The following is a 12831-nucleotide window of genomic DNA, read 5'->3' as shown; positions in this document are numbered from 1 at the left end:
CCTCCTTCGACTGGCTGCATTGATCAGGCAAGTGCTTGTAGTTGTTCTCAGGCCTTTCCACAGTAGACAGCAGCAGAGGGACTGAGAGCACAGCCTGGGCATGGTAGACCAGGGGGACATCCCGACTCCCCTATTCTCAGCTGTGTGCCACTGGACACCTTCCTTGATCTCTCTGAACTTTGGTCACCTCATCCGTAGTGGGGTTTTTATGACGGCACCCAGCACCTGTAGTTGTTGTATATATGAGGGCAAGTGTGCAGACAACTGATCATTCTGTACCTGCTGCCGGTCCTGCCGGTGTTGCTGCTGCTATAAGGGCTAGTGCACTCTGCTGTGCTGCCCCCAGGCAGGGTCACTGGAGCCAAGGGACCTGAATTCCCTTGTTAGTGGCCCTGTGACTTGTTAACTCACCCAGCCATTCTAAGCCTCCCTGCTTTCATTTATAAAATGGGGACAATAACCCTTCTCTCATAGGTTTCTTGTTAAGACCAGACGGAACAACATGTAAAAGTGTTTTGAACACTCAATAATAATAATAATAATAATAATAATAATGGCCAGAATTTGTTGAGCACCCCCTACTGCCAGCACCACAGATTGCTTTTTACCTACAACCTTTTACTTAATCCTTAGAACCATCAATTATTAGTCTATGTAGATTGGGAAACGAAGGCCCCTAGAAGTAATTTGCTCAAAGACATGGCTTGTAAGCAAGAGAATCCAGATTCAGACTCCCAGAAACTGGCTGGGCTCTCATGCTTTCTAGAGAAAGTCAGCTAGTGAGGGCAAGAGTAGCTTGGTGTGGGGGCTCCCTTCCGCTAGCAAGCTGGATGTAACCTGGTGTGCGAGGCTCAGGGTGCAGTTTGTGACAGGCGGTGGGGGAACCACGAGTCATCCTTGGCAGTGGCAACTGGCTCCAAACTAACAAGCTGTCTGAGAAATAAGGTGCCCTTTGGTAGGACACCAGGTGGGACATTAATGAGAGAGTCATTCCCCCCTCCCCCGCCATTTCCTTGAAAGATCCAACAATTAGGCCGAGGCAAACTACGTGCCCAGGTCTAAAAATAACTCTATCACTTCCAATAAGGACTCAGTCTGAGCTGATGTCATTCTTTCAGGTGCCACAAAGGAATGCCTGACTGTGCGTCATGAGCTTAAAATAGGAGTGGGGTCAGAGGGCCAGCTGGAGCTCACGGATGCCAAGTGGGCAGTTTCTCAGCTGGTGTTTTCTAATATTTCCTGCTTTCAACAGCAGGTTTCTGCCTCCTTTTTTTGAGTTGAGAGGGGGTGAAAATGTGTGTTTAAAACGTTCACTTGCTTTGCTTTCTCTCTTCTCCGTGTGTATTCTTTCCACCCATAATTTGCATTCATCTCCACTGGCTGTTCATGCATCGTCCTGAAATTAACTAGTTACAGAAATTAGAATAGGCAACCCCACCTCTTTCTCCCATCATGGGTGGATCCATGATGTTTTCCTTGAACATCCCTGCCCAGAGTGCCACGGAGAAGCCACTAGTTGGATAACTCCCATGATCCTATGGTGTGGTGGTAGTGCGCTGTCCATATTTTGGGTGCCATACTTTGGAAAGGTATCTCTTTTGTGAAGGAGAGCAGAATAGAGTCTAAGATCCTATCAGTTCTAAGGGTCTGTGATTTATTTCCTTTGTATAGCCTGGCTATATTGAAGTCAATGAATTATATTCAAGATGGAATCATCACTGATTCAATCAATGAATTTTTTTTATTCAGAAGTTATTGAAAGGACTTCTGGTCCAGATAAGATAGCAGAAACTCATTTCTCCCTTTTCTCCTCCCAGCTAGATACAATGATGGACTCTGGAAATAATGCATGGGGCCACAAAGGAAAACTCTGAAAGGGGAAAGAGAGAGGGGAACACGCTTGAGATCCTAGGACCATAGGAACAACAAAGCAGTAGGGTGTCTTACTACCCCTGCATCCAACAGGAGAAGGTGACTAAGCCTGGCATTTCCTGCTGCCCAACCTGGCACCAGAAGACAGCCAACACAGATTCACCCTTACCTCCTTCTGGTGGGACTGAGATTCTCCTCTCTCACTGAAAGACACCTGACCTGGAGTGCCCAGGTGATAACGACAAGGGGGCTTACCACATAACAAGCAGCCCCGCCTGGGAAGAAACACACTTTGTCTCCTTGGACCCAAGATTTCTTCCCTTCTGTAGAGGCACCAGGAGAACCAGCCTGAGGAATTTCCTTCAGCCCCCTCTGGTAGCAGCAGGAAGGACAAGTGGGAACCCCAAGAGACTGTAATAATATGACAAAGTTGAAATTAAGTTGCTACTGGGCCCACAGCCCGCTAAACTAGGCCAGGCACTGCTTGCTAATCTAAATAGGGTGATAGCCAGCTAAAAAAAAAAAAAAAAAAAAAAAGCTTCAAATAGGACCCAGAGTCTCCTAACATGAAAGGCAAGATGTTCAGATATAATTTTAAAATACACATCATAGTAAGAGCCAGGAAAATAATTTAGATGAGAAAAGACAATCAGCTGACACCACCACTGAGATGAACCAGGTGGTAGAAGTATCTGAAAAAGACTTTAAAGCAGCTGTCTTGAAAATGCTTCAGCAAGGAATTGCAAATTCTCTTGAAACAAATGAAAGAACAGAAAAATCTCAGCAAAGAAATAGGGGTTATAAAGAAAGGAACCAAATGGAAATTATAGAACTAAAAAAATATAATAACAGAAATTTTAAAAACCTCACCAGATAGGCTCCGTGGTAGAACGGATATGACAAAAGAGAGAATAAAATTGAGGAAAGAACAATAGAAATCACCCAGTCTGAATAGCACAGAGAAAATAGACTGAAAAAATTCTCTACTAGGAATACTGACTTGGATTCACAAATTAGGAGCATTGGCCACACTGCAGAGGGGCCATTTAATCAATGTAAGAGAAGTAATTGTTTTTAAAAGTGACAAATAATTGGAAAATAACAAATTTTAAATGACACCATTTACAATTGCCCCCCAAATGCAGGGAATAGTTGGGGCACAGAGGATTTTTAGGGCAGTGAAAATACTTTGTATGATAGTGCAGTGATGGATACATGTCACTATACATTTGTATAAACCCACGGAATGTACACCACCAAGAGTGAACCGTAGTGTAAACCATGGACTCAGGGTGATAAAATCGGCCAATGTAGGTTCGTGAATTATAACAAATGTATCATTCTGGTGTGGGTTGTTGATTACGGGGGAGGATATGCATGTGTGGGGGGAGGGAGTATATAAGAAATTTCTACCTTCCCCTCAGTTTTGCAATGAACCTAAAACTGTTCTTTAAAAAAGTTTTAAAAAATACAGAGGCACCTGCATGGCTCAGTATGCTGAGCGTCTGTCTGACTCTTGATTTCGGCTCAGGTCATGATCTCAGGGTTGTGAGATCGAGCCCTTCACTGGGTCCCGTGCTCAGCAGGGAGTCTGCTTGAGCTTCTCTTCCTCTGCCCCACTTCCATTCCTGTGCACACATGTGCTCTCTCTCTCTCTCAAACAAATAAATAAATCTTCAAAAAATAAAAAATAAAAATAAATAAATGTAAAAGGTAAAATGACAAAACTTCTAAAAAATAACATCAGAGAATAATCTCATGATTTTGGACATGAAAAATTTTCTGAAATATAGTACACAAAAAGCACTAAGCCCAAAGGAAAAGATCAATAAATTGGACTTCATTAAAACCAAGAACTTCTGGGACGCCTGGGTGGCTCAGTCAGTTAAGTGTCTGCCTGCGGCTCAGGTCATGATCCCAGAGTCCTGGGATCGAGCCTCGCATCGGGCTCCCTGCTCCTGGGGAAGAAGCACACATGTGCTTCTCCCTCTCTCACTCCCCCTGCTTGTGTTCCCTCTCTCCCTGTCTCTCTCTCTCTGTCAAATAAATAAATAAGATCTTTATAAAAAAAGAAAAAACCAAGAACTTCTGTTCATCAAAAGACACCACTGAGAGTGAAAATACAAGCCACAGGGTGAGAAAAGATATTTGCATATCTTAAACTTGATTTAAAAAACTTGTGTCCAGAATATATTTAAAGTTTCCATAAATCATTAATAATCCAATAGAAGAAAAATGAGCAAAAGGCTTGCACAGGCACTTCACAAAAGAGGCTATCCAATTTATCAGTAAATATGAGCAGGGGAGTACAAAGTACATTCACAGGATGATACCACTACACACCCACCAGAGTGGCTAGAAATGAACAGACTAAGAATGCTCAGCTCTGGAGAGGATTTGGGGCAACTGCCACAGCCGCCCACTGACTAGTAGGGGTGTAAACTGGGATGATCACTTTGGAAAATTGTTTGGCAGGATTTACTACACCTGAGCGATGTGACTCAGGGATTCTACGCCTTGGTATACATCCAGTTGAAACATAACATATGTGCACCAAAGACACGTACAAAACTGCTCAGAACTATCTGGTTAGGTAGCCAAAGACTGAAAATGTGAAATTAATAAAAGGAAACCACAGTAAAATGGAGTTGGGAGGCCAGAAGGGCCCTACCACTCCTGGCCAATTGTAGACCCAACACAGAGAGACACACCTTGCAAGGTGACACTTCTTCAGCTACTACTTCACCACCCCAGAAGGACGAAGAGGGCTTTTCTTCCTCCCCCGGCAACACCCAGCCAGTGAGAGACTGTTGTAACTCAGCCAATGAAAACCACTAATACTTTGAACGCACCACTTACCCCAATGGGCTTTTTGTTTATAACAGACCTCCCCACATTCCCCCCTTTCCTGGGTAAAAGAGCATTCCTCTCCTTCGATCTCCGGACTTGCCTATGTTTTTGTTGTAAACCTACTTTGCTTGTCCCAAATTGCATTTCTCTACTATTCCTGAATAAGCCCATTTTTCTTTCTGGTAAAATAACTGGCAGTTTTATTTTTAAGGTTAATAGAAACAACCCAAATTTCCATCAACAGAGGAATGGGTAAATCTGTGTGGTGTCCTTAGCAATGAAATTGAACAACCTAACACAACGCAAAGTAACACAGGACTGAAATCTTCATGTTCAGTGAAGAAAGCCAGACAACCGAGAGGTCACACGGAATGATTCTATTTACACGAAGCTCAAGAACAGACAAAGCTGATCGGTGGGGATGGACGTCAAGATGGTAGTTATTTGGGGGATGTGACTGGAAAGAGGCTCAATGGGGCTGTTGGGGTGCTGGTAATGTCCTGTTTCTTTCTTTCTCTCTTTTTTTTTTCATTATCTGTGTCTTCTTTTCTATCTAAGTGTAATTAACATACAGTGTTATGTTAGTTTCAGGTGTACAATATAATGATTCAACAATGTCTTGTTCCTTAATCTGGTCACGATTTTAGAGATTTGGATCCTTTGTGAAAATTTGTCAAGCTCTTATGCATATCATTTGTGCACTTTTGTCTATGTATGTTTTACTTCAGTGGAGTTTCCTTAAAAAAACTATACTTGAGTTTACAAAGATCAAAACAGCCACAAAATCTTCATTGCTTCACCAAGAGTATTTGATATGATGTCCAAAACTTTAGAAACCAAGATGCTGTTTTCTCACTCTGAGCCAGTAAATAAACAAACTGATAGAAAAGTCAGTGGGTTCACAAATGGCTTATTTGTAGATAGTCTACACTGAGTGTCCTAATTTCTTCCATCCAGAGACAAGCCAGCCTTCCTTGCAGCAGAATGGCCTGCTCACCTGTCAGCTTCTCTGAGCCCAGACAGTTTGGTTACCCCCGACTCTGGTCCTCCCAGTGTCTCACCAGACGCCATGACCAGGAGCAGGTCAGGCTGGGCCACAGTCAGCCCGCCAAGTCAGGGTAGAGCGCACCAGTGACCCATTTTGTTTCATCCCATGCTGATGCCCCCTGACATATATAACTGGGGACAGAAATCTTTGGGAATTTCCTCTCTAAAACCATGTAGAGAACTCTTGTTGAGATACTGAAGATGCTAAGGGGCCTTTGCTGAAATACTTGGCTAAAATCATCCTGGCATTTTTATGAGAAAAGGGGTTTTAATTTGGAAGATACATCTGCTGAATGATAGGGCCATTAAACACAAAAGGGCTGCTTTCTTTCCTTCTGGGATGTTTAGGGCTTTCTAGTCCCCTACTCCCATCAACCAGCAGGGTGAGAGGTATTGGTATAACCAGTTGGATGTTTTTTACAAACCATCTTTGTGCAGCCTGTCATCTTCCCTCCCCAGTAGGTAGCTGAAGTTACGTTAGAGCAAGTGGGCCTTCGAGAACACCTCACATAGCCCCTTGGTTTGTCAAGGACTGTGCCAAGTCCAAGGGAGGGAAAGGGATTTGCAAGTTGAGTGATAAGAACATGGGTCTCCTGGGACACCTGTCAGTGACCCCCTAACGGGGCTTTGATAACAAAGCAAGGTCCTGTTGAGCCAAAATTGTTGTCACTTCCTTCTCTTGGTTCCTTTTCTTTGCTTCCTACCATCAAAATCAGGCTCCAAAAGCCTCCCAAGAAGGGGCCAGGAGCTGTCTATGCCTCCTGCTAGGAACAAATAGCCTTAGGCATCCTTGTCTGGGATGAGCTGGAGGAGAGAGATCCCTGTGTGGAAGGGCAAGCCCAGAAAAACACAAAACGTTCTTGAAGGGACTTGTAGAGGGATGTAGTGAAGAGTAAAATTCTTGGCCTCTGGAATTGCACATCATGGGTTCAAATCCCACCTCTACCTCTTAACCTCTTCACGCTTCAGTTTCCCTACCTGGGAAGCAGGAATGATGGTAGTATCCATTTTGTCAGGTTGCTGTGAACAACGAATAGAGTGTGTAGTGCTTGGAACACGCCAAGATGCAGAGGCACTGCACCGCCTGTGGGTGGGGAGGGTGGGTGAGCCCCGAAAGGGCAATGTCTTCGGTGAATAAAAAGAGAGAGAGACAGCTTTTGGTCATGGAGGTAGAGCCCGTCTATGGCCCAGGCTAACCATGGTACTGCCTGGCCTCAGTGAAACCCTCGCCTCTAGTAGGACCAACCGGTTGGGCCAGTGACCACGTGATGTGGCACCAGAGACAGCAAAGGGAGTATCTGATCAGTGGAACCCTGGTTGGGACTGGGAGAGACACCAGAAGCAAACCAGTCGTCTCCCTGACTGGTGGGCCTCTCTGTGGAATGGGTAAGGGCAGCCTGAGGTACTCTGAGAGCTGGGAAAATCTTCCTCTTGAAAACATTCCCTCCTGGGATCTGTCAGTTGATGGCTGACATGTCCACTCTTAGAGAGCATTCCTTTGGCTTAGTATATGGTTGTCTGTCAAAAGGCAGAGCCCTTACTGGCAAAGGAGAGACTAGCCTCGATTCCTAACTCTGTGAATTGCGTGCAGGTAGGTTTTAAAGGAGGTAGGGAAGAAAAAGCTTTAAGGATGCCCCGTGTCTGCAGGGAAAGAACAATGACAACACGGTTTACAGAGACCACCTGTCTTCTGAGCTGCCCCAATTTCAGATGCGCTGTGCTCAGGAGGTTCTTCACATTTTATACGAAGCCTCCTTCTCCGTGTCTCCTGAGAAGCTCTGAACAACCCTGTGAACAAGGATCACCTCCATTTTATAGATGAGGAAACAGAGGGCCACTCCCAGCCCGTGGTGACAGAGAGCGAGCAGCCGATGCTAGGGGATGGGGGGCTCCTGGGCCCCAGCACCTCCTATCTTACCTCTGCCTCGTGTTGTCAGGGCAGGCCTGGAGGGAATGGAAGGGGCCACAGATGACAAAGTCCCCGTGAGTATGACAAGGGTCTGCCCACCCAAGAGAGCTGGGACAGGGTGCATTGCCTTCAGGCTGGCAATGTTGAATATGGTCAGTTAGCAGCTGAGCCCCGTGTTAACTATGAGGGAGCTCCTGCCTTGGAGCCACATTTTTGCTTCTCTCTCTGCCTGGAGTGCTCAGCCAGATACCATGTTCTTCTGATCCCTTAGGTCTCTGCGGTCATCCTTTGGACAGGCCTCTTTTTTATTTTTTTAAAGATTTATTTATTTCTTTTGGAGAGATAGCACGCAGGGGGGAAGGACAGAGGGAGAGGGGGAGAGAATCTGAAGCAGACTCCCCGCTGAGCACAGAGCCCAACGCGGGGCTCAGTCTCACGACCCTGAGATCGTGACCTGAGCCAAAATCAAGAGTCGGACACTTAACTGACTGCACCCCCCTGGCGCGCCTCAGACAGGCCTCTTGCACACAGAGTCTCTCTGCCTTGCACCCTGCCTGATTTTCATCAGTGCTTGGGACGGTTGCTTCTCCGTGGCCTGTCCCCCATCACTAGCATGCCAGTTTGTTCTTTCTCTCGATGTCACAGCATCCTAGCAGCTGAAGCAATGCCTGGCTAGGACAGGTGTTCAGTAGGTAACCGATGAATGAGTGAACAGGTGGATGATAAAGGAACCGAACACTCCCCCCCCGTCACACCCAACACCATGCACGTGGCTGCAGGCCGGCCAATTAATCCCAATAAAGCAGAGTGCCCAGTTTCCCTCTAAGGTCGCAGGGGCCCTTTTCTAAAAGAGGCTCCAATAGAAACTGTGCTGTTCGCACAGGATAAAGATGCAGCGAACAAACTCAGACGTGTGGGTGAGAGGCTGTGCTGAGAGGATCATGGTATGCTGTGTTTTAATGAAAGTGACATTTCAGGTTTCTGAGTCGCTTTCGTCTGCTACATTTCTGTGTTTGCTTCTAGGGTTTAGTGTGATTTTTATAACAGGAGAGTAAAGGTAGGAAAAGCGGTTTCTAGAAATCATGATAAAACCAGCGCCCATGGCAATAGCTAATGCCGAGCACCATCCCAAGAACCTGCCCCGCGAGATCTGTTTCATCCCCGCAACAGTGAATGTGTACAGATCGGAACACTAAGGCCTCAATCGGCTGGCATTCCAGCCTCGCGGTCTCCCCTCCTTTCCAGTCATTGGGGTAACTCAGCGTGGGCAGTGGACGACACCCCTGGGTGCCCTTGGGGAAGGCGCCAAGTCACCTCATTTCGCCCTTTTCTAGGATGTGAGGGTCATCCCGCAAAATGAGGGGCATGGGGTCTGTCACCCTAGGAAAGTCGGCCTCATTTTGCAGCCCCGGGGGAGTTAGCCCAGCCTGCCGTGGCCCAGCTCTGGGTTGGCACGGTCCTCAAGTCAGGAGCAGATGAGGCCGGGCCCTCTAGCTGCAGCCTCCCCGCTTCGTCACATTCCCTGCCCCCCGTGATGCCTGCACTGGCTCATTTCCACGGCTGTCAGGTCGGCTGCCCGCCAGACGGCTTTCAGGAGATGTCCTGCGATCAATTCTGAAGACTCCGTGCCCGACGGGGCACATACTCAGAAACTGCAGTTGCCCTGAAATATTTTTTCTGTTACTGATTCGTTTTTCAGTCTCGCTTCTGCCCCTCCGCGGGCGCCATATTCCAAACTTGCTGGGCCCCAGCCTGACGTGACAAGCTCCCTCCCTGGAGTGAAGAGACAAGGAGTGGAGACCCATGGCCTGCGCCATGCCACAGTGCGGCTCCCCATGGAGGAGGACTCCATAGTAGGCTGAAGCCATCGGGCCTCCCGGGAGCCTGTTTGGCAGCCTAAGAACTTTCCAGGCTCATTTCAGCAGCGTGTGGACAGAGCCCCACAGGGAAACCCACGCACGAGAGCTGGATCCTGTTCCCGTCTGGCCCTGAGGTTGATTCCATAGATGACTGTGAAAACAGATGGGGAGAGAACAGTCAGCTCGTTCTTACCACAGAAGCGAGAAGACTTACTTTCTCCCCCCTTGAGAACTGTCATCCGGAGATGGGAATTCCCATCCGTCTTCTGCTAATTCTCTTGCTCTGTGGCCTTACGCAAGTCACTTGGCTCCTCCGTAGCTCAGTTTCCTCTCCCGCGGAAGGAGAGTTGGTGGTCTGAACTTGACTCTAGGTCAGTGAGGCTGAAGCCCGCCCTTTACAACCAGCTGGGGGAAGTTTTGTCAGCCAGCCTCTGTGCCAGGCCTATGACACGAGAACGTGTGGGAGGCAGACCCAGGTGATGCCCAGGCCTTGGGGAGGAGGTGGGGGGGGATCCCGGAGTGGATGGCTCCCCCCTCGTCTCTCAGCCCTGACTCCCCATGCCCATCCCTGTCCTATGAGCCACAGCTTCTTTTCCTGACTCAAGGATGGATGTGCTTAAGCCCCAAGCCCCCGAGAGGGAAATGTCTACTTTCTCATCCTGCTTCCGTGGGCATCCTCTGGGGACAGGCCCTGAGGACATCTGAAGGCCTCTGTCAAGAGATGGTGACAGCAAAGCTCTGTACTTAAGAGTTTTCAAAAGGGAGAATTCCTGCCAGTCATAAATTACCCCCTCTGACGCTGATGATTTTTCTGTTGTTAGGGATGATTATTTGCATGGAGGCAGGAAGCATGGCCCCGCTGTTCTTTCTCTGCTGGCTGAGAAGCAGGACATCTGCCAAACCCCGAGTCACCTCGCTTCGGTAGGACTGGGAAATATCACCTTTCTTCTTATTTCTTGATCCTTGTTGCTTTTCTTCTTTCGTTTCTTATCGCTTCTTAGGCGTTTTCATCCTCCTTCCTGCTCTTCTCTTCATTCTTCACACAATACTGTTTGTTTAATTTTCAATGTTCTCTTCCAGGCCAAAGCTGGCTTGGTCCAGACCACATGGAAATAAACATGATTAAATCTGTTCTATGCTGAGAGGGATGGAGGAAAAAATGGGTGCCAGATACTGTTGCCATGATGACATTTGGGGGTGGGCAGAGGGCACCAGGAAGCGAGAGGCTGAGCTCACAGGAGACGTGCCGCTCCCTCCCACTGGTGCGTGCGGCACTAGGTGAGACAGAGACGTGATGATGTTCCAGCATCCTCTGGTACAGTGCTTCTCGGAGTGTGGCCCCTGGGCAGGCAGTGTCGGCATTGCCAGGGAACCTGTTACAAATGCAAACTCTTGAGTTCCGTCCCGGACCTACTGAGTCTAAAACTCTGGGGGTAGGATCTGGGAATCTGCTTTAATAAGCTCCTGGTGATTCCAAGTGCAGCGTGAAGTTTGAGACCCATGGCGTTCTGGTGCCTAAACAGCTCACTTACTATCATTACATGAAAGATTCGCTTGATGATCTGGACAAGGGGGTGGGCAGATGTCTGAGGAAGCCCACAACGAAGACAAGGAGAAGCAGAGGCAGGAAACACGGAAGTATTCCCATAAGAACTTGCACTGGGGCAAAGGAAGCTGAACTGGGGAGTTAGGAAACTGGGAGAATTTATTCAAAGAAGAATCCTTGCTCCCAAGTATAGTTTCTATACCATCTTAGTAAAATAACTCTGCTAGGTTCTATAGCAAATACTAAGAAGAGTAACCACTTGGTTCCTAAATTATTTCTGAGAAATCGAGAACATTGTTTCTTCCCCAAAAGCGCCAGAGAGTAACATAACAAACATGCCTAATAACGACAACATTTAACACGGAGTAAATGATAACATTTTACTGTGGTGGCTTCAGATCTTTTTAAAGAAGATACGGCTTAATTCCACCCCCAACCCACTGCTCGCTGGGTTTTACACACTGATGTAAATGGAGTCATTGCACTGTTTGCTTTCTTCTCTCCGTGTTATTCTGCTCGATCTCTGTTGCCACCTGTGGATGTGGCTCATTTTCATTGCCGGGTGGTAGGTGCTCCATCATATGGACACTTCTCATCCTGATGTGCACTTAAGTGAGGATCCCATTCAGTGTTTCCATGGACTCACGTTGGAGAGGGAATACCAAAAATGGGAAATCACTTTTATATTAAAGGAGAGTTTGGGGACTTTTTTTCTAATTTGTATGCAAAGGTCTCCAGAGACACAGCTGGGGCTAGCTACATTGTCAGTCTTCCAAGAAGAGACTTCTTTGTCCATGAACTCATTCTTTTCTTCTTTCACTCACTCAGCCCACAATTGTTGAGCAGCTACCTTGGGTCAGGGAATGCCCTTGGTGCTGGGAACCAGTGTGAGCCAAATCCCAGAGGTCTGTAAGAGTGCAGAGTCGGGGATGCCTGGATGCCCCACTTTTGTGTAGACGGTGGAGTGGGGGCTGCCCAGATGCTTTTGCCTCATGGGAATGGCAGAGTGGGGGGCCACCTGAATACTCTGGCCTAGGCAACTCCAACCTAGAAAAATGAAAGAGTCCATCACCTTCTGTCCACCTGTTTATCGTTGACCTAGAACCTGAGCAGCTCCACTAAAACAGACCCTCCCCTGCCCAAGACGTGTCCCAAGTGTTAGGCCTGACCAGGTCCGTGGATTTGGGGGACCTGTGCTTCACGTGGTGCTGGCCCCGGCCTGCCAGCTGATTGGAACCGAACTATTGATTCTGTCTAGTCAGAGCCTCCAGTTCAGTAAACCGGGGTGTTGTCATGTGATGAGTGTTCTGAGGGGTCAACTATTGCCAGACTCTGTGGGGAGCCTAGGGGTACAGGCAGGGGCCTCTCCAATGCTCCCATGACCCCTGTCTCTGCCCAGGGAAGACCCACAGGAGGAGTACCATAATGCCGTGATGGGACTGGGGGGAGGACAGGGGCCATGGTAGAACTGGAGAGGCCCCAACCCAGTCTTGGAGGGGCAGGAGATGCCCCAGACTGGGATGGGAAAGAGAAAGGAGTGGACCAGCCAAGATGGTTCGTTCATTTTATGTGTCAACTTGATTAGGCTAAGGGATGTCCAGATAGCTTGTCAAAACATCCCTGGGTGTGTCTGTCAAGGTATTTCTGGAAGATATTAGCATTTGCATCAGTAGATTGGGAAGAAGTGATGGCCGTCCCCAGTGTGCATGGGCATCATCCCTGCCCCCCACGATGGGTACCCAGATACA

The 12831-nt window shown here is 47.7% G+C and overlaps 1 long non-coding RNA gene across 7 annotated transcripts in view; it reads left to right on the top strand.

Annotated features, from left to right (window-relative positions):
- LOC112821020 (uncharacterized) overlaps positions 1–12831 on the top strand; it is a 300721-nt gene that overhangs the window by 144196 nt on the left and 143694 nt on the right. For 6 of the 7 annotated variants that reach the window (XR_012379728.1, XR_012379724.1, XR_012379723.1 and 3 more), the window contains one exon: positions 10359–10458. The exons of the other annotated variant lie outside the window; for it this stretch is intronic. This is a non-coding gene — a long non-coding RNA (uncharacterized lncRNA). The remainder of the gene's footprint in view (positions 1–10358; positions 10459–12831) is intronic. 7 annotated transcript variants of the gene reach the window in all.

This window comes from Callorhinus ursinus, unplaced genomic scaffold (assembly GCF_003265705.2).
Source record: "Callorhinus ursinus isolate GAN/ISIS: 27379988/994484 unplaced genomic scaffold, GSC_fseal_2.0 scaffold10, whole genome shotgun sequence".
NCBI lineage: Eukaryota > Metazoa > Chordata > Mammalia > Carnivora > Otariidae > Callorhinus > Callorhinus ursinus.
This window is presented reverse-complemented; position numbering and strand designations above follow the sequence as displayed.